The sequence below is a fragment of the Pholcus phalangioides genome, unplaced genomic scaffold (assembly GCF_987345545.1).
Source record: "Pholcus phalangioides strain wild (caught in Gottingen) unplaced genomic scaffold, Ppha-v1.0 ptg000004l_1, whole genome shotgun sequence".
NCBI lineage: Eukaryota > Metazoa > Arthropoda > Arachnida > Araneae > Pholcidae > Pholcus > Pholcus phalangioides.
This window is the reverse complement of record NW_028301597.1, coordinates 11,633,273-11,659,063: the sequence shown is the minus strand read 5'-3', so window position 1 is coordinate 11,659,063 and position 25,791 is coordinate 11,633,273. Positions and strand designations below refer to the sequence as shown.

Below are 25,791 nucleotides of genomic sequence, written 5' to 3'. Positions count from 1 at the left end.
GAGTGTAGATTATTGCAGTCGAGTTTTGGGGGGCGTTGAAACAAATTTAGTTTTACATCATCTTTACAATGTAAAAATCGATAACTTTAAAAGGTAGTTTTCTTTCCCCTAAAATTTACCGCCCTCTCAAAATTGCAGCCCAGGGCCAAAAGTTTTTTGTGGAAACATCACAGTGTTTTACACACTGCACGTTATTTTTCTGCAATGACTGATGAAATGAATGACAAATAAAACTTAATTTCTTTGAAATTTATTTTTCCTGATCCGTGGGCCGACGGAGCCATTTGAGGCCCTCCCAATAAATTTTATGAGGGAACTGAGCCCTCCCCAAATAATTTCTGAAAAACAATGCAATGCAACCTCAATGGAATCAAGCTTGGAAGCTATCAAGGACCCTTTAACAAGACACGAAGATGTAGAGCCATAAGAAGAATACTGAAAGAGAGGAGGAATGTAGCACTGATGTGGGTGAGAGGCCATGTGGGCGAACGTGGAAACAAGGAGGCAGATCAGTTGGAGCGGGAAGCGACGAAACTGGAGACAACGTCCCAGGAGAAGAAGATCCCTGCGGCAACGGTCAAAAGAATAATTAAAGGACAGACAACAGTGGAATGGCAGAAGCAATGGAATGATCCAAAAACAAACGGATGGCTTTTTCATAGAGTCATCCCAAAAGCCCAGTGGAAAGAACGTTACTGGAGTAGGGAAAAGACAATCTTCTTCTCGGGCCATGGACTGTTCCCCACCAACTTCAAGCGTTTCAAAATTTCCGACAATGAGCAATGTATATGCGGAGGAGTGGGAAGTCCAATTCACTTTGCCACGGAATGTGTCCACACCAGTCATTTCCACTTAGTTAAGCCACGGCCGCAATTGGAGAACGAGTGGTTTAAAAGAATGGCCAAGGATGATAAGGCACTCAGGAAAATCAAGGAACTGGTCGGCTGTCTGGAAGAGAGTATGGAGTGCTCCATAATAAGCGGACGGGAGCGGCAGATCGAGCGACGAGCCCACCTGCACCCAGGAGAAGGAGTGAGAGAATCAGAAGACAGAACAGGAGACGGGACGACAGGGAGAAGAAGAATGGACTGAGGAGGAAAACGAAGATCAAGAGGCAGACGATCCAAGCTCCGACTCCGACTTCCAATGAGGACGAGGCGAAGAAGGAGGAAGTCACGAATTAGTATTTAATTAAATAAGGGCGAAAGCTGTTCCTTGTAGGCAAACGTCGCGAGGCGGCTCCCTTGAAACCATGCCAGATGAGCGGCTGGACTTTGAGGGCTGGGTGACAGCTGGCCAGGTGTCAGGCAGTTGAATGCACACAGTCGCTTTCGTGGCCCGGGGTACTTGGGGGGGGGGGGACACACACACTCATACTTCAAGCACAACTCAATCGGTAGTAAATTGCCTATGGCGATAGACCGGAGTTGTGCTCAGTTTGAATGAATGAATGAAATGACCCTCCATGGTTCCCACGTGTTGACATGGTCCCACATAGGGTTGGCAGGGCTCCAGCCCTGGCATAATTATTTTTTTTATTTTTCATGCTATAAATTCACAAAGAAGGCAGTGAAAAATCTGGTTCAGGGGGCCGACAGCTCTAGGGCCCTGCACCAAGATATGGGGGCCATGGCACCCTCTCTCTCCTGCGTACACACTTGAATCCCATATATTCGTGACGACCAGCAACTTTCAGCCCCCTTCAATGTTTCCTTCATGTGGGTGCCTCTGCATGCTCCCCCCCCCTCTACATTGGTGGGTCTGACAGGGCTCCAGCCCGGGATGATTCTTGTCATTTTTTTTTACTTTTCACGATGTAAATTTACTATGTAGGAGCCCCATGAGAATCAGTCTGGCTAGGGGCCTGCCAAAGATCCCAGTCTTGGCGCCCTGCGACAGGATGTGAGGGCCATGCCATGGTGTATTGCGATTAAGCTCTTATGGGGGCAATACATCCAAATGAATTTTATTAATCAATTAAATTATTTTTGTGGTGAATAAATACTCAAAAGCGCATTTTTTCGGTGGTACTAACAAAGCGATTCAGAAAATATCCCAACAGCAACAGAAATTTCAGGGCATGTGATGATAATGTTTCCTCTCAATATAACAATAATCCCTCTACAACAATATTTTTTTCTTGGTCCGCAGTCATTATATCGACATTTCACTGCATTTAATTTAGCTATTGTTTATTTGCCTCTGTGTTATTAGTCATACAGTATTTTTTGAAAAATGTTTCGGCCCGGGCTCCCGAACTCTATAAGTAAAATATGACTCTCGGAGTGTACTTGTTTCGGTTTCAATCATCATCAGTCTATTTTTTTAACCTTTCTTTTCCTCCTGCTGCATCGGGAAGTCTCCTTCCCCAAAGGTTCACGTTCAAACAAAAGAACAAAAGAAAAAAAAAAGATGCTTCTCAGTTTTCCGACAGCTGGAACAAGAAAGGACCAAGGCACCTCCACCCCATATCGTCTCCAGATGTCATCCAGAGATGCATGCCTTTGGGGCAGTTACGATTGGCACCGAGGGAGAATGATAATTGGAGATCGAGTGTCGTTGTTGACCGTGAGAAAAATACTAGAAATTGTTACAAAAAAAGAAAGCCAAGTACAAGTCGATTGTTATTTTAAAAAAGTATTAAAAAAAATTTTTTTGGGGGGGGGGGGGACAATTTTTTTAATTATCACAAAAATGAAAAACTTTGCCTGGTTTTAATTTATACAAAAATTGCCGTTTTTAAGACAAATAAATTCGAATTGACCAATTGAATTTATTTGTCTTAAAAACATGGCAATTTTTGTATAAATTTTTTTAATCATAAAAGTGTTTTTCTGAGCCAAATATGGGAAACGTATAAACGTGAATTTTTTTTTTTGGGGGGGGGGGCTGAGCCGGTCCTTCAAAATTATTGGAGAGGCTTAGGCCCGTGGGCCGGAAACAAGTTTACACCTATGGCTCCTTGGACCTTTGAAGACCGGACACACCCCGCTTCACAAATTAGAGATATATCGAAGTGTACCCGGATGAGTGGTGTTTTGTGTGTTTTGTGGTGGAATTTTTTTTTCATATAATCAACACTCGACAACGGCGGATAATAATATACAATAAAAAATCAACTATAAAATCAACATAATCTTCTGAAGTTCTTGAGGAGACAAGGTTCTTGGTTCTAGTCAAGACGCTCCTGAACATTTGAAAAATTATCATTTATTTTTTATTTCCTTTTTTTTAAAATCAATATCATAATTCACTTGTTGTTTATTTGATTCTATGTATTACCCCCACCCAAATTTTGTTGTAAAGAGACTCGAAAAATGTTTCAGCATCAGCCCTCAAGATCTGTTACGAATGGACATTTAGAATGTACTGTTTTTTACCAATATTTTTCAAGAAAACATTGGGGGGGGGGGCCTAAAAGTTATTGGTTCTCCCGTATATACGGGACTCTAGCGTTTAGGAAGGAGAGGAAGGATGCATTGCAATGGTTTTTTCAGTAATTACTGGGACTGGGCTCAGCTCCCTTACAAAATCTATTGTGGGGGGGGGGGGGCTCAAATGGCCTCAACCTCTAAGTTCTGGTACCTATTCTTCATAGTGTATTTTTTTTTATTTTGGTTTCAATATCATTGTTTTCCAATTTTCAACCCCCCTCCCCCATACATCGTTGGGCTTCTTTTCGTGAGAGCGCCATGATTCCCCCCCCCCCGGTCGCAGTGAACAAAAGGAGAGACACTCAGTTTTTGCCAGGCAAACAAGAAAGACCCCTCCCCACTGAAAGAAACTTCGTCTGCTGTGCCTTCTGACATTAAGGCCCGTTTACATGCACCGTTTGGCACCGAAAGAGGGTGCAATTAGGGATTGAACGGCAGGGAAGAAATGAGATAAACATATTGTCATGGCTCATGGAACAAGAAAGCCAAAGACCATCCAGCAGAGTTTTTAAAACAACTAAAATTTAGTGTAGATTGTTTCCATTAAATTATTCATAATTAGGACAACTTTTGGTTAAAATATTTTATCATTGCAAAATGAGGAAACCATATTCATACGAATTTTTGGGGAGCTGAGCCGGGTCTCCAGAAATGTTATGGGGGGGGGGGGGGGGCTCGGGCCCATGGGTTAGATACAAGTTTACGCCTATGAGTTTTGGCACTGTCTTTTGACTCTTCTTTCTTCCTTAACCTCGATGGTTTTTCTATCCACTGCTTGTGGTTGCAATTGACCTTTAGCTATTGGCAAATTTGTTTTAATCCTTCTACCCATTAATAACTCTGATGGACTGAATCCGTTTTCTAGGGGAGTTGCTCGATATGCCATCAAAGCAATCTATGGATATTTTGACTTCTTAATCAGCATTTTAACTGTTGTAACTGCTGACTCAACCAGTCCATTACTTTGAGAAAACTTTGGGCCATAGGCGGAGATAGACCTGGAAGTCTGGGGGGGCACGGCATTATTGCTGGGGGGCAAGATGATGATGATGACAATTCATATATGCATATATACATTAGATCAGTCGACTCCACCTTTGACGCTGCTCCCCCCGTATCTCCGCCCATGCTTTGGGATACTAGAAATATGTGTGAATCCATACCCTTTAGAAAATGTTTGAAATTTCAGTGTTGGCACTGGATCAAACTGAGGTCCATTGTCTGATCGAACATTATCTGGAATGCCATGTCGAGTGAATATAACTTGCAATGGTTTATGATTTCAGCAGCTGACAAAGTAAAGACAAATAAGGCTATAAAGTTTTGCAATTTCAGGAAAACGAGAATAGTAGTCAGCTAAAAGAAGATACCATGAATTCTTGTACTTGAACAAGTCCATACCAATCATCTCCCATGGTCTCTCAGGAAATGTTGTTGGAATGAGAGGTTGGTGCCTGTTCTTAGATTCTTGGATACAAGCTGTGCAATTTTTTACCTTTTCTTCTATTTCTTTACTTATTCCAGGCCAATAGACATAACATCTGGCTCTAGCTCTGCATTTTGTAATTCCAAGATGACCTTCGTGAATCTGATTTAGAACTTCCCTTTGATGTGATCGAGGAATGATGATTCTACAGCCTCTCATCACTATCCCATCCTGAATGAAGATTTCATAATGATGTTGCCAGAAAGGTAGACAAAAGGAATCGACATATTTCTTTGCAGGCCATCCCGTCATTGTATATGATGAAAGTTTCTGATAAACTTTGTCCGCAAGTTGTGCTTCTTGTAGTTCTTCCAGTCTTTTCGATGAAACTGGTAGTCTCTTTAACCATTTGAATATATGCATCTATTTCGTCTTCCAATTCATTCGCCTTGTTTTTATACACTTCAGGACTCCTGGATAAAGCGTCTGCTGCATACAGTTCCTTTCCTGGAATGTGAACTATGTCATGAGAGTATCAACAATTTGATCCTTTGTAGTCTTGCCGACAAGTCGCTAAATGTTTTCTGGAGAAGATAGGAATCAGAGGTTTATAATCACTCTATGTTGAAATGAGTTCCTGTTAGGGGTAATCCTTAAATTTCTCACAACCCCATGCAATAGCTGAGGCTTCCTTTTCGATTTGGGCGTATCGAGTCTCAGCTGTGGTTACAGTTCTGGAACCATAGGCAATAACACCAATCTGACCATCATCTTGCTTTTGGCATAAGGTGACTCCCAAGCCATATGAAGATGCATAGACAGTAATTATGGATTCCTGATTGGGATTGAAGATTTTCAAAACAGGATCAGATGACAGTATTTAATTCCGTTTGAGAAAAGCATTTTGCTCTGAGGTATATCCCAGACAAAATCTATTTTGTTACTGAGAAGCATAGTTAGAGGAGAAAGCACTTCTGCATAATTTGGAACAAAACGAGCCAAGTAATTTGCCATGCCCAACATCTGTTTCAGTTCCTCCTTATTTGTTGGTGACTAATACTCCTTGATAGCAATGATTTTATCATCATCTGGGTAAATTCCTTGGTTATGAATGATGTGACAAAGAAATTTAATTTTGCTCGTTGAGAAGATATATTTTTCTTTGTTGAAAGTCAAATGAACGTCCTTCAGTTTCTAACAAACTTCTCTCAATCTCATATCATGCTCTTCTTGAGTAGACCCTCACACTAGTATGTCATCCATGTGACAAACTGTTCCACTTGTGTTTTCCAGAATTTGTATCATTCTTCTTTGGAAATGTTCTGGAGTGGAAGAGATTCCAAAGGGCAGTAAATCTGAATCTTCCAAACGGAGTAATAAATGTTGTGAGATAAGATGATTTATCATCCAATGGGATTTGCCAGAATCCTGAATTTGCATGCAGTTTTGAGAAGACTTTAGCACCAGATAAGAGATTCAGTGTGCATTCCACTTTGTGTAAGAGATGTAATTCCCGTAGAACATTTTTATTCAGCTCGATCAGATCCACACAAATTCTCATCTTTCCATCACCTTTGGGCACTATGACAACAGGAGAGCACCACTCTGTTGGCTCGGTGACTGGAGTTATGACTTTTTGTTCGACCATCCTTTTTATCTCGATTTCTGTCTTCTTCAAAAGAGGTATGGGTACTCGTCTTGGCGATGTTACTGCACATGGAATGGCATCAGGCTTGAGTTGTATGGAATAGCATTCCTTCATGAGTCCAAGTCTTTCGAACAGTTCAGGAAACTCTTTTTTCGGATCTATTGCAGTAATCCATTGAACAGCACTGATATTGGGTCCTAAACCAAAGGATATCAAAGCTGGTTTCCCAAGAAGACAGTTTTTCAAGCCATCGATGGCACAGATTTCTTCTGTGCATTTCTTGTTTACATAGCTCAGAGGTGCTTCGAACATGCCCAGCACTTGTAACGGAGTGTTCTCTGGACCACAGAGAGTTCTATCAGCTGGTTTCAAATTCAATTTCTGAAACATCTTGTGATACAAAGTTGCAGATATTACTGTATGATCTGCTCCGCTATCAAGTCGAAATTTCAATTTCTTATTCATAATATTGACAAAAACTGCCCAATTCTGGTTTGTGTTGTTTTGAATATGACCAAAGAACGAAATTTTTAAATGCTGGTTTGGTTTCTTTGCTAAGCACAAACATTTCCGAAATGTCCCAATTTCGAACATTTAAAACATTTGGCATCTCTAGCTGGACATAATCTTCTCTCATGTTTCTGCTTGCCACACCATCGGCATGTCTCAGAATGTTTGGAATCTGAAAAGTTCTTGCTCTTTGGTTTATTTTTCACACCAGACTTTAGATATTGAAAGTGATCAGATTTTCTTGAAGACATTGCATGTATAGGAACAACGGTTTCCGTTTCATTGAGTTTATGTTGTTGCTGCTTGATTGATTCACTAAGCCTAACTTGTTCTTCTGCTTTTGTTTGTGTAAGTTCGGCATCCAGTTGCAAGCTTTCTCACTCAGAGGTTTGTCTCGAATACCAACAACAATATGATCACGTATGAGTTGATCATGCAATTCTCCATAATCACAGGGCAACGAGATAGCGGTGTCGAACGCACGGTTTTTTTCTTAGCTCCCGCCATTTAATGGTTCTATTTCACCCCCCCCCCCATTTTTTTTTTTTTTTGCTGTTTTTAATTTTTCTTGTGTTTTCGGGCCCGCAGGATCCCTCGACACATAATGTTAGCACCATGTTTTGCATTGCTTTTTTGTGTTTCTACAATGCTAATAGTGAGGAACGATCGATCAATGCAAAAAACGTATTTCTCGAACTTAAATAAATCGTGTGTTGATCAGTGTCTAGTCACCTTTCATCTTTCGATGCGTGGTTCTGGGTTGCGGCATACATCTGGATATATGATCGTGAGAACTGTGATGAAAAATTCGTTTATACGGAGATGTGGTTCACTACCTGGAGGTCTCATTTTCCTACTACTGCTTATTGGTGGAGTTGAACAAAATCCAGGACCACCAAAGAAGGTCATGAATCAAAGTTCGATTGAAAATTATACCCAAGTTTTTTCACCGAAATCTTCACTCCAGCACTCACCGATCGAGCAACCTACAGATAATTTGAAACGGGCAAGACAATACTCACCTGAAGTGACAGATTTGGAATCCTACGAAGTGACGGAAGCAATGGAATACGCTGCTGACCCTGAGGGTGATGTGAAAGATGGAATCAATTTATTGATCAAATTGCATGTTTCAACCACACAAAAACTGGAGCGAAATTTATCTCTGCTCACAGAGAGAATGGAAAAATTCGATGCATGGGCCGAAAATATTGATAAGAAAATTTCTGAGTTCGATGAGAGGCTCTCTGCATTCGAACGTCTGGAGCATACTGGAATAATTGAATCAACGGCTCACCCCACACCTAATGTATACAATGACTTAATATTAAAAATTGATGAATTAGAAAATCGTAATAGACGTAATAATCTATTATTCTTTGGAGTCCCTGAAGCTGTTCTCAAGTATGGAGCCCTTACAAAATCAAGGACATACAGCTCCTCGAAAAGCCACAGAGGTCGTTTACTAAACGAATAATTGGCATGAGCGGTCTATCTTATTGCCAGAGACTTAAATTTCTGGGTTTACACTCACTGGAATGGCGTAGAATCGCTGCAGATCTGAAGATGTGCTACAAACTAGTCCACCAAATTGTTTATCTACCATCGAGAGAGCCTTTCTTTGAGATCATAGACAGGCAAGTTAACCTACGTAGGCATCGCTTCCAAATAAGAATACCAATGGCTAGAAGGGATTGTTTTTTCCAAGGATATAGATGCCGTGTGGCAAGAATATGGAACAGTCTTCCATCAGAACTTGTATGTGCCTCCTACGCAAGATTTGCTTCCACTATTGGGGATTTCGACCTGGCTCCGTATGCGAAGTGCTTCCCGTACTGACTATTTTTTTTTTTTCCTTCCAGTATAAGTGCATTTCATGCCTTCTGGGGTTATTATTATTATTATTGTAAATTTTGTAAAAAATATCTGCTTCTTGAAAACATACTTTTCGAACGTGTGCATAGACTGGGAGGAGTACGTGCGGATCGCCCAAGGCCAATTATCTGTCGTATCCTGAACTTCAAGGATAAGGAAACTATAAAAAAAATCTGCTTTGAAGCTGAAAGGATCCGGATTTTCGATATCAGATGACTTTAGTGTCCGTGTGCGTACAATAAGAAACAAACTTTGGACTTTCGGACAAGAAATTAAATTACCTGGACAGAAACCATGCCTCTATTTCGACAAACTTAAAGTGAATGGCAAAACATTTGTATATGTCGCAAACTCCGATTCAATCGAGGAACTAAAAATTGAAAGTTCGAATTTAAACTGAAATCGGTCCCCGTGGGCGGCAATATTCTCCCACCGATGACACCCTCAAGATCTGATGAAACAGTAAGTTATCTAGGAATTTTATTTTACAATGTCGCGGGTATTTCTAGTAAATTTTTATTTCCCGATTTTTCGAGACTTTTATTATCGCATGATATATTCTGTCTTGCTGAGACTTGGAGTATAGATAATTTCCTTCTCCCTAATGTATTATCCGCATATTCAACCGTTCAAGTTGATGGTGTCAAAACTTCAAACACAGGCAAGGCGAGCGGAGGAATCATATTGGGTTATAGAGCCGATAAAATCAAAAATTTAAAAATTGTAGCGAAAACTAGATTCTCTATTATTGCCGAATTTTCTTTGACAAGTGATCTAAAATGTTTAACAGTTTTTGGCTATTTCCCTCCTGGCAAAGAATATAACACTAATTTTAGACAGTTTTTATCAGACCTGTCTGAACTGATTTGTAACTTCGATAATGTTATAATTGCTGGGGACTTTAACGCTAGATTAGGTGATAAGACATATTTTCCTATTATGCATGATGAAAATGATACTGTTACTAGAGCTTCAATGGATAGGATAGATAACGAGCGAGGTCGTTGCTTATATGATTTTTTCTTAACTAATAACTTGATCTTATTGAATGGGTATTCAAGGGGAGATACACATGACGCGTTCACATATTATTCCTACAATGGTGCTAGCACGGTTGATTTATTTGCTATCTCATATGATTTATACATACAATTTTTTCATGACTTTGAAATTTTGGATGATTGTTTCTCCGATCATTTTCCAATTAGTGCTAAATTTATCTCAGCTACTGTCCCTCAAAACAAAAGATTTTTAACAAGCTACAAAAAATCATTCTGGAATACTGATTGCTCAGATGAGTTTGACACGAAAGTTAATCATTCCTTTTCTAGGATTCCCGATTTAGAAATAACTCCAAACATATTCGTTGAGACTCTCTTTAATGTTGCTACTGAATTGAATCTTATTCGTACCGTACACAATCGCGACTTTTCCCATAACAGATCAACATGGTTTGATGCGGACTGCCATAATTTAAAAAAATATATTCATAGAACTCTTCGTTCTCTCAGAAAATCTCACTCTCAAGAAGTTTTTTTAACTTTTCGAGCTCTAAAATTAAGGTATAAAAAACTCTGTAAAACGAAAAAAAAAGATTTTTTTTCAAACCAAAATAGATTGTTGATTTCTGTGATAAATTCTTCTGAATTTTGAAAAATAATTAATAATTTTAAACCTAGACGTTCGAATCTCAATAATGTTCCTACAGCAACATGGTACCAGTTTTATTCAAATCTGTTTTCCCCGACTGATAACAATCAAGTACAAATTTTTCCCTCCAGTTTCGAGCCTGCTCTTGCACATACGGATTCTATTTTGGACAACCCGTTTTCTTTGGAAGAACTTTTGTTTGCCCTCAAGAATATGAAAAGTGGAAAGGCTCATGGAGGTGATCTCATAAAACCTGAATATTTAAAGAGTTTGAGACCACCGAATCTTTCAAGGCTTCTAAAAATCTTCAATGATATCTTTGAAAAATCATGTTTTCCAGTTTCCTGGATCGAGGTACAAGTCAATCCTATGTATAAAAAAGGTGACCCCACCCAACCCGAGAACTACAGACCCATTTCTTTGATCTCAGTCGCGACCAAATTATTTACCTCCATCTTGAATAATCGATTAAATACCTGGCTAAATGAGAAAGACATTATTCCAAGAGAACAGGCTGGATTTCGTTCTAATTTTTCAACCACTGATCAAATTTTTATTTTGAATAATCTCATACAGAAGTATATTTTTAAACCTAGGGGTAAACTCTATGCTATTTTTATCGATTTCAAGAAGGCTTTCGATAGTGTTGACCATTCCCTACTCTGGCATGTTCTGAGATCCATAGGTATCAGTGATAAATTTATCAAGATACTCTCTGACATGTATGCTAAAGCAAAAGTGAGAATTAGAACTCTCGATGGGCTAACTGCTGCAATAAATATTACTAAAGGGGTTTTGCAGGGTGAAGTTTTATCTCCCTCACTTTTCTCAATTTTTATTAAAGAACTCACAGACCGTCTAAATTCCTCTAGTATTTCACCAGTTTTTATAAATCATGCCACTGGTATACATGCTCTTCTGTACGCGGATGATGCCGTAATTTTATCTGATTCCCCAAAAAACCTGCAAAGAAAAATAGATATACTCCAGGGTTTTGTGACGACTTTTTGATTGACCTTAATATTAATAAAACCCAAGTTATTGTATTCAAAAAATCAGGTAAATTGTCAAAATATGATAAATGGTACTTTAGGGGTCAACAATTAACCACCACTTCGACTTACATGTACTTGGGGGTCCCTTTTTCAAGTTCCGGCAAATTTTATACAGCATACTTACACTTTTTGGCAAAGTCCAAAACAGCTATATTACCAGTAATAAATATACTTAGAGGAGCTCATAATAATTCCTTGGTCACGGCTTGAAAACTTTTTGATTCCCTCTTGCTCTCAACAGCCTCATATGCGTCTCCCATTTGGGTATTACAATTTATTGATAAAATGGATCAAATATTTAGTATTTTCGCTAAGAGGCTATTGATAGTTTCTAGAAATATCCCTGGGTACGCTCTGAGAGTTGAACTTGGCCGCCCAAGCCTCAGTGTTTCGTTTAAAAAATATATTTTAAAATTCTGGATACGTTTGCTTGAAATGAAACAATCCCGTTTGACAAGAATAAGTTATGACCAACTATTTCAATCTTGTAATTCGTCCATTAATAATAAAAATAATTGGGCATTTCACGTTAAAAATATTCTTGACAATGCTGGCTTCGGTTTTATTTGGGTTCAACAAAATCCAAGTCTTGTAAAAGCTTATCTTCCACTGATTATCGAGAGCATAAAAAACCAGAGTATCCAAACTGATTTCTTCCGTATTGTAAATAGTAAAAATTTTTCTCACTATAAAGATATAAAAACAACTTTTCTGATGGAAGACTATTTTTTCCTCCCTTTTCATATCTCAGTCAAAAGGGTTTTTGCCCAACTCAGATTTAATCAGACATCAATTTTTGTTAATGGTAAAAACTTTTCTATAGATCCCATAAGCAATTGTACGTATTGCAACCTTTTGGTATTTGAGGATTGGAATCATGTAATTTTTCACTGCCCTTTTTACTCTAATCCCAGATCCAAATATTTAAATCTCTCTTCAAGTCCCGCTAATATTGCTCAATTACTTTCGATCACTGATAACTTATACTCAATATATCTATTTATCTTATCATGTATTCGCCTACGCTCGCTCTGTTTGGACTGAAGTCCATATTTTTCTATTGTTATTAATTTAATTTTTCTTTTATTACTTGCTTTTTGTCCGCTCTGTATGTATATTACCTATTTTTATTTGTCGGTATATTATAATGCTTATTCTGTGTCTGCTTATCATTCATTCATTATTTCCCCTCACCTTATATTAACTGTTCTGACACCAACATATGTGCTCCATTATATTCCCAATGTATGGTATATTTTGTAAATATAACTGTAAAATGTGGCAACAATGAATTGCCACTTATTGAAGGACCTACTGGTCAAATCAATAAAATTTATTTATTTATTATTTATTTATTCTCCATAATCACAATGTTCAGCAAGGCTGTATAAAGCAGTAATAAAGTTGCTTACTGATTCTCCTTCTTGCTGCACACGTTTGTTGAACTGAGCTCGTTCAAAAATTGTATTCTTTTCAACAATGAAATGATCTCTAAACTTCTTCACAACAAATTCATAGTTTCCCCTTTCAGTGTCAGCGAACTTGAAAGAAGTGTAAATGTCCTTGGCTTGTACACCCATAATATAAATCAGCGAGTTTACCTGCTTTTCTCCAGTCTTGGTGGAGAGCCCAGAAGTTATACGAAATCTCTGGAAGCAAGTTATCCATCTTGACCAGTTTGCAGGTGTTGAAAATGTAAAATTGTCCAGCTGGTTCATCTGTATTGCTGGAATTTCAAAAGGAAAGTGCTCTTGATCAGCCATGTTTACTTTTCAGATTGGAAGTTCCTTGCAAGTACTGATTTTCATCTACTTGATGTGTATCAGAACATTTTTTTTCTCTTCTGCTACTTTGTTGTTATGGCCTTTTACCGCTGCCACCATGTTGTATTATCACTCTATTTAAATCAAGAAAAACATCACATACACAAACACACACAGAGCATATACATTGCTTGTTAGTTCCCCTTCCTATCCGGACGGCTTTGACCGCTGAATTCTTTTGCTGGTGATGATGGTTATTACACACATATCTTCCAACATTTGGTTTTCGCACCACATCATTTTCTTCTCCTCCTATAGTTTCTTATTCTCATATTGTAATTTGCTGGATGGTCAGGTTAAGCTCTTAAAATTTCTCGCTCATGAATTTGACACTTTCTGATAGATCACTTAGAGAATTCAAGCATTCTAGTTTCCTCACCAATGGTATCCAACCTAGTCAGCTTATTCTGCATAGCAGATATGTTTATCGAGTTTGGCGCAGGTGGGTGCCATCTCTTCGATTGGTGCAAAAGAAATGAGAAGAAAAATGTGTGTCTTATCTCGACAAAGTCTCCGTGAACAATTAATGTTTACCAAGTACCAGAAGCGAATCCCATTCCTGATCAAGAAGCAGTGACACTGGCTGAAGTTTTGGTGTGAAATTATGTGTGTAATAATCATCATCACCACCAGCCAAAGAATTGGGTAGTCAAGGCCGTCCGAATGGGAAGGGGAACTGACAAACAATGTATATGCTCTGTGTGTTTGTGTATGTAATGTTTTTCTTGATTTAAATAAAGTGATAATACAACATGGTGGCAGCGGTAAAAGGCCATGACAACAAAATAGCAGCAGAGAAAAAAAATGTTCTGATACACATCAAGTAGATGAAAATCAGTACTTGCAAGGAACTTCCAATCTGAAAAGTAAACATGACTGATCCAGAGCACTTTCCTTTTGCCATTCCAGCAATACATATGAACCAGCCGGACAATTTTACATTTTCAACACCTGCAAACTGGTCAAGATGGATAACTCGCTTCCAAAGATTCCGTATAGCTTCTGGGCTCTCCACCAAGACGGGAGAAGAGCAGGTAAACTCGCTGATTTATATTATGGGTGAACAAGCCGAGGACATTTACACTTCTTTCAAGTTGGCTGACACTGAAAGGGGAAACTATGAATTTGTTGTGAAGAAGTTTAGTGATCATTTCATTGTTAAAAAGAATACAATTTTTGAACGAGCACAGTTCAACAAACGTGTGCAGCAAGAAGGAGAATCAGTAAACAACTTCATTACTGCTTTATACAGCCTTGCTGAACATTGTGATTATGGAGAATTGCATGATCAACTCATACGTGATCGTATTGTTGTTGGTATTCGAGATAAACCTCTAAGTGAAAGGTTGCAACTGGATGCCGAACTTACACTAACAAAAGCAGTAGAACAAGTTAGGCTTAGTGAATCAATCAAGCAGCAACAACATAAACTCAATGAAATGGAAACCAATGTTCCTATACATGCAATGTCTTCAAGAAAATCTGATCACTTTCAATATCAAAAGTCTGGTGTGAAAAATAAACCAAAGAGCAAGAACTTTTCAGATTCCCAACATTCGGAGACATGCAAATGGTGTGGCAAGCAGAAACATGAGAGAAGATTATATCCAGCTAGAGATGCCAAATATTTTAAATGTTCGAAACTGGGACATTTCGGAAACGTTTGTTTAGCAAAGAAACCAAACCAGCATTCAAAAATTTCGTTCTTGGGTCATATTCAAGACAACACAAACCAGGATTGGACAGTTTTTGTCAATATTATGAATAAGAAATTGAAATTTCGACTAGATAGCGGAGCAGATCATACAGTAATACCTGCAACTTTGTATTACAAGATGTTTCAGAAATTGAATTTGAAACCATCTGATAGAACTCTCTGTGGTCCAGATAACACTCCGTTAAAAGTGCTGGGCATATTCGAAGCACCTCTGAGCTATTTAAACAAGAAATGCACAGAAGAAATCTATGTCATCGATGGCTTGAAAAACTGTCTTCTTGGGAAACCAGCTTTGATATCCTTTGGTTTAGGACCCAATATCAGTGCTGTTCAATGGATAACTGCAATTGATCTGAAAAAAGAGTTTCCTGAACTGTTCGAAGGACTTGGACTCATGAAGGAATGCTATTCCATACAACTCAAGCCTGATGCCATTCCATGTGCAGTAACATCACCAAGACGAATACCCATACCTCTTTTGAAGAAGACAGAAATCGAGATAAAAAGGATGGTCGAACAAAAAGTCATAACTCCAGTCACCGAGCCAACAGAGTGGTGCTCTCCTGTTGTCATAGTGCCCAAAGGTGATGGAAAGGTGAGAATTTGTGTGGATCTGATCGAGCTGAATAAAAATGTGCTACGGGAATTACATCCCTTACCCAAAGTGGAATACACACTGAATCTCTTATCTGGTGCTAAAGTGTTCTCAAAACTGAATGCAAATTCAGGATTCTGGCAAATCCCATTGGATGAAAAATCATCTTATCTCACAACATTTATTACTCCGTTTGGAAGATTCAGATTTCTTAGACTACCCTTTGGAATCTCTTCCGCTCCAGAACATTTCCAAAGAAGAATGATACAAATTCTGGAAAACACAAGTGGAACAGTTTGTCACATGGATGACATACTAGTGTGGGGGTCTACTCAAGAAGAGCATGATATGAGATTGAGAGAAGTTTGCCAGAAACTGAAGGATGTTCATTTGACTTTGAACAAAGAAAAATGTATCTTCTCAACGAACAAAATTAAATTTCTTGGTCACATCATTGATAGCCAAGGAATTCACCCAGATGATGAGAAAATCATTGCTATCAAGGAGTATAAGTCACCAACAAATAAGAAGGAACTGAAACAGATGTTGGGCATGGCAAATTACTTGGCTCGTTTTGTTCCAAATTATGCAGAAGTGCTTTCTCCTCTAACTATGCTTCTCAGTAACAAAATAGATTTTGTCTGGGATATGCCTCAGCAAAATGCTTTTCTCAAATGGAAGGAGATACTGTCATCTGATCCCGTTTTGAAAATCTTCAATCCCAATCAGGAATCCATAATTACTGTCGATGCATCTTCATATGGCTTGGGAGCCACCTTACGCCAAAAGCAAGATGATGGTCAAATTGGTGTTATTGCCTATGGTTCCAGAACTTTAACCACAGCTGAGACTCGATACGCCCAAATCGAAAAGGAAGCCTTAGTTATTGCATGGGGTTGTGAGAAATTTAAGGATTACCTAACAGGAACTCATTTCAAGATAGAGAGTGATCATAAACCTCTGATTCCTATCTTCTCCAGAAAACATTTGGACGACTTGTCACCAAGGCTACAAAGGATCAAATTAAGGATGATGCGATACTCTTATGACATAGTTCAAATTCCAGGAAAGGAACTGTATGCAGCAGACGCTTTATCCAGGAGTCCTCAAGTGTATCCAAACAAGACAAATGAATTGGAAGACGAAATAGATGCATATGTTCAAATGGTTAAAGAGACTCTACCAGCTTCATCGAAAAGACTGGAAGAACTACAAGAAGCACTACTTGCTGACGAAGTTTGTCAGAAACTTTCATCATATACAATGACGGGATGGCCTGCAAACAATGGCGTCGGAGCCGGGGGTGCTGTGGGTGCTCGAGCACCCACGGAAGTTTGTAAAACAGGTCCTAGCACCCACAGAATTGATTCAGAAATCGAAATTTCCTGCATGGAACTCAAGACGAGCACCCACAGGTTCGAAACACTTCCGACGCCTCTGCCTGCAAAGAAAGATGTCTATTCCTGTTGTCTACCTTTCTGGCAACATCGTTATGAAATCTCCATTCAGGATGGGATAGTGATGAGAGGCTGTAGAATCATCATTCCTCGATCACATCAAAGGGAAGTTCTAAATCCGATTCACGAAGGTCATCTTGGAATTACAAAATGCAGAGCTAGAGCCAGATGTTCTGTTTATTGGCCTGGAATAAGTAAAGAAATAGAAGAAAAGGTAAAACATTGCACGGCTTGTATCAAAGAATCTAAGAACAGGCACCAACCTCTCATTCCAACACCATTTCCTGAGAGAACGTGGGAGATGATTGGCATGGACTTGTTCAAGTACAAGAATTCGTGGTATCTTCTTTTAGCTGACTACTATTCTCGTTTTCCTGAAATTGCAAAACTTGATAAACTGACAGCTGCTGAAATCATAAACCATTGCAAGTCCATATTCGCTCGACATGGCATTCCAAATATTGTTCGATCAGACAATGGGCCTCAATTTGATCCAGTGCGAACATTGGAATTTCAAACATTTTCTAAAAGGTGTAGATTCGCACACAATTCTAGTAGCCCAAAGTTTCCTCAAAGTAATGGTGAGTCTGGTTGAGTAAGCACACAGTAAAAACAGTTAAAATGCTGATTAAGAAGTCTGAAGATCCATACATTGCTTTGATGGCATATCGAGCAACTCCCCTAGAAAACGGATTCAGTCCAGCAGAGTTGTTGATGGGTAGAAGAATTAAAACAACTTTGCCAATAGCTAAAGGTCAGTTGCAACCACAAGCAGTGGATAGAAAAACCATCGAGGTCAAGGAAGAAAGAAGAGTTGAAAGACAGTGCCAAAACTACAACCAAAGACATGGTGTGAGAGATCTAAAGAAATTACAGGAAGGAGAAGAAGTATGGATAACTGACAGAAGAGCTACTGGTGTGGTACTAAAAAAGACTTCATTCCCAAGATCTTATCTGATTAAGTCGGGAAATAACATCTATAGAAGAAATAGGAGACATCTAATCCCATCACCAAATTTCCACCCAGAGAAAGAAGAATTGGACTTTCCTTCATTAGAGCACTGTCCTGCAGCAACTCCATCCAATTCGAGTGAAAACTCAGCTGTCAAGGTACCTTATGTCACTAGAAGTGGGAGGATGGTTCGCCCCCCCTAATAGGCTCAACCTATAAAAAAAGAGGGGGGGAGATGTGTAATAATCATCACCACCACCAGCCAAAGAATTGGGTGGTCAAAGCCGTCTGGATGGGAAGGGGAACTGACAAACAATGTATATGCTCTGTGTGTAATGTATGTAATGTTTTTCTTGATTTAAATAAAGTGATAATACAACATTATGTGTCTTGATTCTGAGTCCCCCTGCTGACCCATTCTGATCACAAAACAAATTTCAATTCAGCATTTTCCGGTGGCATGTGCAAGCTTCTGGGAAGTAACAAGACACAAACGTAGCCGGTCAATTTGTCGCACTCAACTTGTCGCGCTCAACTCGTCGTGCCTCAATTTGTCGCAGTGTCAATTCGTCACGATACAAATTTGTCGCAGTGTCAATTCGTCACGGTACAAATTCGTCGAAGCTCCAATTCGTAGCTGTACAAGTTTGCCGCCGTGTCAATTCGTCGTGACGTGAATTTATATATTACAGTGCAGAATCAATTAGTCGAACCATCGATTCTTCACTGTACATGTTCCACGCGAGCTTGTACGTAGGTTTTTGTCTTACACGAATAAAAACATGAACAAAAGTGTACACGCAGTTAACTGAAAATAATTAATTTTTGTTAATGCAGAAAGGTCATCGAAATTAAAATTACAATATCAATTACATTTAAAAATTTAACTGCATATAAAAGTTTAATTATATTTGAAAATTCAGTTGTATAAAAATTTGAAATGTTAAATAATTGATTTTTGCTGTGATGAAATTTCAATATCATGTGGAAAAATCTCGGTTTGTATGATATTCCCCAAATTACAGTGAGCCTATCTTTAACGGTAAATTTCTATCTGCCCCATTACAGTATCTCCATAAGAACCTGAAATATTTAATTAATTAATAATTCAATTAAATTAATATTTAATTTTCACAATATAAGCAGCACTTCCCACTTTTGTTGGGATTTCTATTTTTCACAGCGAAGGGAGTTGGGCGCAGATCAAGGGTATCTCCATAAGAACCTGAAATATTTAATTAATTAATAATTCAATTAAATTAATGTTTAATTTCCACCGTATAAGCCGCACTTCCTGCTTTTGTTGGGATTTCTATTTTTCACAGCGAAGGGAATTGGGTGCAGATCAAGGGTAGAAATGTAGTGTGCTTATGAATGATGAAGTTTTCATAATGCCCACAGGATGAGCACCGACAAAGGCAATGTAATCACCAATAAGAAAGATGACTATGGGTCACACAGTCGCATAGATATAATATAACCATTAATCTTATGTTTATAATCAGTCGCATATCTTTGGCTGGCTTGTTTGAATATTTTCACATAGTTTTCATTAGTGTCTAAGCTTTTGGTACAAGGTTGGTATGCTTGGTCTACATATTTCTGTTGGCATAAACATGGAATATTGCAAAACCGAACGTGGAAATGATATGTTGGTTTACGTGTGTGTTTAAAAGTTTCCCCCCCCCCCCCCATAATTCATGTTCCGAAATTAGAAAAACTTTTAATGCAATTGAAAATGAATTAGCTTATTATTAATTTTCTTTGAGTTTTTTGTTGTATCTTAAAGAGAGATACAGGTTATACTGATGACAAAAAATAATGTAGTACTTTTTAAAATTAAATTGTTTGAATTCAATTTAAATTGCAATATATTGAAATCTTCTACATATCTTTAAAACAAAAGAAAAAAATTATGGTAGTTCAAAATACCATCAGTTATTATTCTATAAATCATCATCAGGTTTTTACTGCGATATTCAGGTTATATAAGTGTTTAAATAAAATGATACTAAAAGCACTGAAAATAAATAAAGGTTTAGATATTGTGGAGTGTTTATATGTACGATACGAATTGTTTTTAAAATTAAAATTATCCTAATAAATGTAGGCTATAATCAGAGGCGGATTTATAGTTTTCCCACCTGTGGGCCATTCAAACCTTGCCTTTCTAATTCATGTTCTCGATCACCAATTACTTAATTTTGGCCACGCCCTTTCACTTGAACTTGTCATCTTGGGATAAAGTCCGCACACCCCATCCCCCCTAAATATACCTCTGAACATAATCTTACATTGTCTGTTAATGTTAATTCACTTGTATTGTAAGAAGAAATTTTTACTAATCGTTGACTGGAGCCGTAGACCAAGCACACCAACCTTGTACCAAAAGCTTAGACGCTAATGAAAACTATGTGAAAATATTCAAACAAGCCAGCCAAAGATATGCGACTGATTATAAACATAAGATTAATGGTTATATTACATCTATGCGAATGTGACCCATAGTCATCTTTCTTATTGGTGATTACATTGCCTTTGTCGGTGCTCATCCTGTGGGCATTATGAAAACTTCATCGAATCGTCATTCATAAGCGCTGTACATTTCCACCCTTGATCTGCGACCAACTCCCTTCGCTGTGAGAAATAGAAATCCCAACAAAAGCGGGAAGTGAGGTTTATACAGAGAAAATTAAATATTGATTTAATTGAATTATTAATTAATTAAATATTTCAGGTTCTTATGGAGAAACTGTAATGGTAAATGTTGGTGACTCTCGAAAGGGGGGGGGGAACTTTCGAGCCCATGGGGCAGATAGAAATTTACCGTTAAAGATAGGCTCACTGTAATTTGGGGAATATCATACAAACCGAAATTTTTCTACATGATATTGAAATTTTATCACAGCAAAAATCAATTATTTAACTTTTCAAATTTTTGTAACCGAATTTCCAAATATAATTAAACTTTTATATGCAGTTAAATGTAATTGATATTGTAATTTTAATTTCGAGTGTCATGTACATGAAGTTACATACAATGGGCTAATTAAAAGTCTGATTTCATTCTTTTTCCTTTAGAGTTGAAAAAAAAATTAAAAATCGATTGACATTTGCAGTGGTGTCAGAGACAAAGATGCTGTTGATGCCCAAGGTACTTTATGGAATGGGTATGAGCACCTAGAGAAATGATTCAGAAATCAAAATTTCCTACTTCAAGATCAAGACAAGAACCCACAAGTTCCAAACACTTCCGGCATCCTTGGCCAGTCAAAGGTGCCGACATGAAGGAAACATTGAGGAGGTGGGGGGGGGGGGGGTGAGCTGAAAATTTCCATTCATTCCGTTTATAAGGGACTCAAACCCGTACTCAGGAGGCGAAATGGTGCATTGCCTTGTATATTCATGAGTTATTGTAATGCGGGTGTTCAAATGGCATCAGCCCCTAGTTTTGGTGCCTATGGTCGGAGTGTTTGAATATTATTTCGGTGAGATAATATAAAGTGATTTGGAATGTACAAAGTGATTTGGAAAGTGTTTAGTAAGTTAGTTGTACGTGGAGTGCATACATACAGGTTCAATTTTTTCCCATGTAAATGAATTTTCAACATGTTTTCTTTTAACGCAAAGGAACGGTAAGCAATACGGAAAATAATATATATTTTTGATAAATTTTATTTTGAGCATCTCTTTAACTGTAATAAATCTACGCTTGAAAAGTTGAATTGTGTTTCCAGGGTTACAACTTCAAAAGGGAGGGGGGAATGAGCAGTTAGGGTCTGGTGCCCCTGTTGGTGGACGAAAGGAGGCGCAAATTTGGCACTTTAATCTATTTTTCACCATTTTAAGGGAGCACCAAAATGTGTTCTTGTCCCTGCTGACCAAGCATCTAGTTGCGGCCCTGTGTGTTTCATAAAGTGTAAAACTTTTATTTTTAATAGGACATATCTACAAACTAAGATAATTGTCAAGAAGCTAGAGCTTAGTTGAATAGAATGAACAAAAATATTTGAATTATTTCAGTTCCATTTTGTAAGCCGATACTTTGGCCAAGATCAATGAAAATAGTTATTCAGTATTACTGTTTCCATTTACCAGGGCTATAGTGTACTTTCTCGGGTCCAGGGGCAGTGCCCCCGTTGTCCCAGCTTGCTTGTGGCCCTGCCATTTACTCTTTAATTCAATAAATTCATTTATTCTTTTTTTTGGACGGTTATAGGACCTGACATAACGGAATTGCTTCGTTTTATCCAAAAAAGCATTGCATAGAAAATTCACATACGAGGAATAATCTTTGATTTTTCATGCATTTTAGAAGCTGCAATCATTAAATTTTAAATAAAATTAATCTTATTAGATAAATTACTAAATTCCTACAGTGTCAGAGAAACATCTTCTGGATATTATGATGAGATGAACTTGGATAGAAAATTCCTCTTGTCTCCACCAGGACTCGAACCCAGTTCCTCTTAAATACCGGTAAAGCATGCTACAATCTACACCATTGGAGACACAACCTTGCCTTCCTTAGTTCACGCACTGTGGTGTAAGGCGCTGAAGTAGAAGCATTAGCAGCCTCTCTCAACTTCAGGAAATGCCCTTCCTTCCCTCAGATAGGACGTTAGAGAGAGATAGAGATTTTCTTAGCCCAAGATATGAAGGAAACATATTTTCTGGATATCATGCTGAGGTGAACTTGAAAAGTCGTCTTGTTTGAGCCGGGACTCAAACCCAGGCCCTCTTGCATACCGGCACACAGTGCATTTAACCATTTTTGCGCAATTAGGTCTTTATTTTTCCCATTCATTTGAATTCATTTATTAACTAATGGGCCACCATAAGTTCAGGATGTGAAACCTTTTTGCAACGGTAAATCCCTATTACAAAACTAAGAGTCAATAAATTACTATTTTTGAAATTTTGAAACATAAAATGTGCAGTGATCTTTCACTTAAGCGTTCGCGAAAGGGAACAAGAAAAAAAGACGCATAAGTGAGAAAAGCATATAATAGAATAGCATATCTTTAACAGGGAGAGCAGAAAATCATCTTATAACTGAGAGAAGCGTATAAGTGAGAGATCACTGTACCTAGCTCAAATTGTTTGAAGGATTGTTCTATAAATATTGAAATTACTACAAAAGGAAAGAAAATAGATTTTTCTGTAGTTGAGCAAATTTTTCTAAATATATATATATTTTTAAAATTACATTTACAACAATATTGCAGAATAGTACGAGTATACTTGCTTGATGAACAAAAAAACTGATGAGATATGGTGGATCCCTCTGAGTGTGGAATCACCACAAAGATCAATAAATTCATCTGGTTCGGCAAGCAACGAAATCTATATTCTCTGCATTGTCTGTGAAATCAAATGGTGAGACAACCCAGTTCAGATTCTCAGTGGAAAGAGATGGAAAGTACATATCTATTGCATATTGCAATCTTGATAAGTATTGAAAAAATAAGTGATACTTCAACACTTGATAAGCATTGAAGTCTTTCAGCTTATCCACAGATGATGTCACTCTCCGCTATTATTGCAAAGGTTGACAGCTGGCTGATGCGAAGAGAAATCCAAGAAAAAAAATTCAACAGTCTTTCAGGGAAATTGTGAACCTACGTCCTTTCACTTGCCAAATGAGTGCACTAGACCAGTGGTTCTCAACCTTTTTTTGTCCATGGCCCCCTTTCAACCATTTCTCATTCCTGTGGCCCCCCTTGTGAACATGAATAATTTTCTACTCCCCTTCCTTTCCCCCCCCCCCCCCCCGATTTTCCCATTAGAAGATAGGTATTCAAAATTGTCTGAAGTCTAAATATTTTTGAATTTAGTTTGATTAATTTTTAATTTATGAAAATTACGAAAATGCAAAATAAACACAATAGAATACAGTAAAAATAGAATAAATCCCTTGGGGTCACAAAGTGTCTGTATCATCGTAATGTTACTTTTTGTGAAGTTTATTGTTTTGTGTTTTTCTCAGTTTTATTTGTATGTTTTATGTGTTGTGTCAGTGCAATTAAAAAAAAAATATTTTCAATCAATGTAAACTCTGCGCTTGAAGACGGCACAATGTCATCAAGTTACTGTACTGGATGAGATTTGTATTATTTCCAAATTAGTTTTTTTGTGTCTGTAAATGATTATGGTTTCATTGAGAAATGTTAGTTGTAGCTTCCAATATACGCATTCTTATAATGATAAAAATCGCAAAAAGTGGTAGCAAGCAGTTTTTTAAATTTTATTCTCTTCATGCGGATAAAAGTAGTAATGAGGGAGTAGCCACACAAATGAATCACAATTGAAAAGTTCAACCTTCCACATCGTTTTCAACAATAATACATGTATCAAGGATATAGGTTCATGTTGTAGCCCTACTATGAATTTCAAAAAATGAACTAAAATACGTGCGAAAACTTTTTTAATATTTGTTTGAACCATTCATTCCAGAGAAATCATGTACGCAGTGACAAAATTGTTCATGTGAACATAATAATGATTCATTATCAGGATTTCAAGCCCATCAGAAAATATAAATAATCAGATTTTCAAATAAGAAAATTATCAGTTTGTTGACTTCAATTTTGATATGGTCAAAATCTGATATTTCATTGGATGACAAGCTACCTTCAAGTGGCTTTTTGGTTCATAATGTGACCGCTCTCTCGCAGGCGAAAGAAACAACGTGTGTGTTAACTTAAACACAACACAATATTTCACATAACAGTCCGTACTATATTTAATATACAGGGCGCGTAGGTAACGGAGCATATGGCATTTTCCTGGCGAACCATTGGTCCTAGAGGCATACTTCCAATTGGAAAAAGTACCCGAATAATGTGTAGTACTCAGATATTTGATTCATGTTGCCAAGGGTTACATAGTTATTAAAATAAAAATGTTAACTTTTTATGCGGACACCCTGTGCCCCAAAACCCAATTAGAAAGTTGTTTCCTGGTCTCCAACAAAAAAAAGTCAACGTGTCTAAGTTCAAATTTTCACCGAGATATTCGAAGAAAGTTAGAAAAAACAGCATTAAATGAGGGGGAAACCATTTTACCCGCATCGAATGCTGTTTTTTCTCAAATTTCCTCAATTTTTCGAATTCGCATATCTCTGTGAATATTGCACTTAGAAACGTGAAATTATTTTATTTTAGTTGGCATCGGGAAAGACAGAGCAACAACTTCTTAATTGGGTTCTTTGGCACACGGGGACGGTATAAAGAGTTGTTTTATTTTATTTTATAGCTATACAACCCCTTACAACATGAATGACATATCTGAGTTGGACACGTGATTTGGATACTTTTTCTAGTTGGGTATGTCTCTAAGACTAATGGCTCACCAGTAAAGTGCCATACGCCCTGTTACCCATGCAGCCTCCAGATACACCTAAAAAATAGTTTGAGACGAAATACAGTCAACTCCCATTTTAACAAATACCATTATAACGGGAAAAATATTGTTTTAACGAAAACTTTTCTAATCCCTCGGATAGGTTTACATAGGAATAATAAAAAAACCTGTAATTCCTTTGTAACGAAATTTCGTTATTACGAAGTGATTTCTCGGGTCTAATGGGGATTGGATTCTCGGGTCTTGGAGTTCCGGTCTAATGGGGTTTGACCGAAGCGTATTAA

The 25,791-nt window shown here is 37.8% G+C and overlaps 1 protein-coding gene and 1 pseudogene across 12 annotated transcripts in view; both read right to left on the bottom strand.

Annotated features, from left to right (window-relative positions):
* Positions 1 to 25,791, bottom strand: part of LOC149086538 (S1 RNA-binding domain-containing protein 1) — a 542,948-nt gene that overhangs the window by 205,844 nt on the left and 311,313 nt on the right. The gene's annotated exons all lie outside the window — the stretch shown is intronic.
* On the bottom strand, positions 7,063 to 13,361 carry LOC149086541 (uncharacterized; annotated as a pseudogene).